Genomic DNA, 3,795 nt, shown 5'->3' with positions numbered 1-3,795 from the left:
AGACTCAAATATATATATATATATATATATATATATATATATATATATATATATATATATATATATATATATATATATATATATATATATATATATATATATATATATATATATATATATATACACATTGAGTTTGTTTGCAGTGAGTTTGTATGTGCGTGTGTTGTTGTGGGTGTATTTGCAAGGATCGAGTTTATATGTATATGCGAGTGTGTTGGTGTGTTTGCATGCTGCAAGTTTATATGTATGTGTGTAAATGTGGGTGTTTATGCGGGAATCGAGTTTATACGTATATAAATTTGAAATATTGATTTCAGCTTTGGCGGGTTAGACAGACACCTCCACTAGCCACTTTGGCTGGTTGTAAATAATATTTAAATTGTGGTTTTCTTAAAAGCAGGGTTCGACTATAAGAATGACCCAATATGCGTGCAAATGTGATCTTAGAGTTGAGAAACAACACGACTGACAAAAAAATTGCTTTAGCGCGAGAAGAAGAAAGCAGATGAATACTGAATGAGAGGATAATAATCACTCGCGCTAACAGCCGATGTGATGCGCGCGATTGTTTAAAGCGCGTGCGCGCTCCTGTTTCCTTCTTTGAAAGCATTGCTTTCGCTTTGAACAGATTATTAATTGGCCTTAACCGTGTGATCATCCCTATCACACAGTATGTTTTTCACCTGCTTTCTTTTGCCTATACGGTTATTTTTGTTTGTATGGCTTAATTATCATTTTTTACAACAACATTTGCTTTAATATGAGATAACTCTCTATTTATGTGTTGTTAACGGATCTGAGAGACCTTCAGCATATTACTGTGCATATTTTTGATACATGACAATTATTATTTTTAAAAAATTATTATTTTTCTTTGTTTTTTTTAAAGAAATGTTTTGTTAAAAAAGTATACACCTATATTTATATTGTGTTGACGCATTTAAAATTTGTGGTTAAGAAATATTTTTTGTTTGGTGTGGTCAGAGATAAGTTAGGTAAATCCTTAATTTTGAGTTCTGAAAAGACCTGTGAAATAAAATCTAATTGCAGTATAACACTATGAAACCATGACACATTTGCTCATACACGACACACAAATTCTGAAATGAATGAGGAGGCATGTGAACATAACACAAAATCTAAATCAAGTAATTTTAGCATGTCAAAGTCATATTTATGCATATAAAAATATTTTCCCAACAACAAAATTGTGGCTAGTAAAAATGCAGAGTGGCTACGTTGGAAAACTACTAGCCATTGTGGCTGGTGATTAAAAAAGTTAATGTAAAGCCCTGATTGAGTTTATATGTATGTGCGTGTGTATGTGGGTGTATGCGTGCGTGTATCTGCGCGTTTCATATATGTTGTTTTGAATAAACAATAGTATAGGTGTATATGCGAGTAATTTATAGGTGTATATGCACGTGTTTTATGAGTGTGTTGATAAGCGAAGTTTGGTTTAAATCCTACACGGCGCCGAGTGTGTTGATAAGCGAAGTTTGGTTTAAATCCTACACGGCGCCGAGTGTGTTGATAAGCGAAGTTTGGTTTAAATCCTACACGGCGCCTCACACTGCTCTGACCAATAGACCTTTTACGCACTTCCGCATTTTTCGAACGGAAATACGTCAATGTAGTGCATTAGAACTTCCTGTTGTCATAGCCGCAGATACGAAAAATGGCAGAGTCGAAGAATCGCAGTTTCTGTTGTGTTCCAGGCTGTTCGTCTTCTAACCAAAACAGCCCTACCTTTTATTTAATTCTTTTCCTGTTGATCCAAACCTGAAACCCAAATGGATACAGGCGATCTGAAGAGAGGAAGGGCATAGTTTTCATGTTAAAACAGGTAGCACCTATGTCTGCAGCCGGCACTTCGCTCCGGATGATTACAGTGGTGTAATCATGAAGACTGGTGTTGTCCCGAGCCTATTCCCTTGGAACAACTTTACAGCTCCTTTGAGAAGGGAGTCAGTATATGACAGAACCTACAAACGTCAGTCTAAACAGCTATGCTGTAAAGATAGCGATATGGTGGTTAAGGCAGTAAGGAGGGATCACGACTACGTGACACACCCACCTGCATTGAGTTAAACTCCTAGTGATGGTGATCTTCTTATTACCCAAGAACGCCATCTAGTGGTCACATAACCTAATAGCATGTTTTTTGCCTCTAACCCCCCCCCCCCCCCCCCCCCCCCCAAATGGTCCAGCATTTGTCCTTTTATTTATTGTATGCAATTTTATATTATGTAATATATTTAATATATAATTAATATAATATATTTATATTCAGTATATATTCCCATCACGTCTGTGTTTATGAGGCTGTTTGCTCACTTCATTTGTTTTATTCTGATCAGATTGCTCAAACCACTTCAGAAGGTGATCTGGGATGCATTCCAGATGAAACTGGATTTTGGTTATTTTTTACACAAAATCAATATAAACAAAATAAATTATGACCTGGAGAAAATCTGACCTGCGCCTGAAACAATTGTAGGTGTGCTTTTACAGCCAAAATTCTACTAAAAACATGTTCTAACCTTTTAGGCCTTTGCAGGGGGGTTCAGAAGACCCACCCCTCACTCACAAAAGTCCAGAATTTGTCCTGTACATGAGCTCATTTGTCCTATTTTGACTGTTATGCCATCATCAATAATGAAAATAATCCATCGAAAAAGGCATTAATACTAAACGGATCCTCTGTCGGCTGTTGCTTCGGTGGGAATCTGATGTAAGAGAAGTCTTCTTTCACTACTGTATTGTTTTTAAACAGAGAAAACAAAAACAGAGAAAACATTTTACAGGTAACTTTATTGTAAATCTTGGACCTTATTTCTGAAATAAAAATGAGCAATAAAAAGGTGTGAAGCACCAGAAGCAAACCATATTACATTAATGTTTTATATATTTTGGCTATTGTTGATATCCAGGAATTTTCAAATGTATTTTTGTTTTTACCAAAAAGACTAAAAAATTCAAAATAATTCATTATAATTGTTTTATTATTATTATTATTATTATTATTATTATTATTATTATTATTATTATTATTATTATTATTATTATTATTATGTTTATTTTTATATATATATTTTTTTTGTATATTTTTTTTAAATGGCCAAATTGTGACTTAGGACAGTTGAATGTGCTGGCCGTTTTTTTTTTTTTTTTTTTTTTTTGTCTAATAAATGACATTAGGCTACAGTTTTTTTTTTTTACTTTAAAAATTTAACAGATTGCTATTTATTCCTAATCATAAGTGATGTAATTAATTAGAATTTTATTCAAATTCAATTCAAATTCAAAGTCTTGTTTTTAGGGACTATTTCAGTACATCAAAAAGTGTGGCTAAGATGACATCTGACTAGCTAATCCAGCAAAAAATGTCTAGTATTTTTCCAGCTAAAATGCAGTATTTAAATTTTATAGTTAAATATTAACTGAGGCGTATAATTGCAAAAAGTTTCACCTTTTGAGAAAAAAAGAAACACCCATTTCAGCAGGCTGGCTACGGGTCTCTATAATGTAATGTAAATGTTTCATTTCGTTATAATATAAAAAAATAGGATTTAAACTAACACAAAAATAATCAAATTTAAAAAAAATATTGTCACTATCTAATTGTGATCATTACAATAGATGCACTTACATTACAAGAAGTAACTTGCTCATTTCATTGATCAATGACATAAATAAATATGAAAAATCCCTGAGCTGCCTAAAATCTCGCGATACTATTTGTGGCGCGGGATTTGGCTGAAGCTGATGAATGCGCAGTAGTGGTTCTGCAGC

The sequence above is a fragment of the Danio rerio genome, chromosome 17, assembly GCF_052040795.2.
Source record: "Danio rerio strain M-AB ecotype USA chromosome 17, GRCz13ab, whole genome shotgun sequence".
NCBI classification, from domain to species: domain Eukaryota; kingdom Metazoa; phylum Chordata; class Actinopteri; order Cypriniformes; family Danionidae; genus Danio; species Danio rerio.
This window is presented reverse-complemented; position numbering follows the sequence as displayed.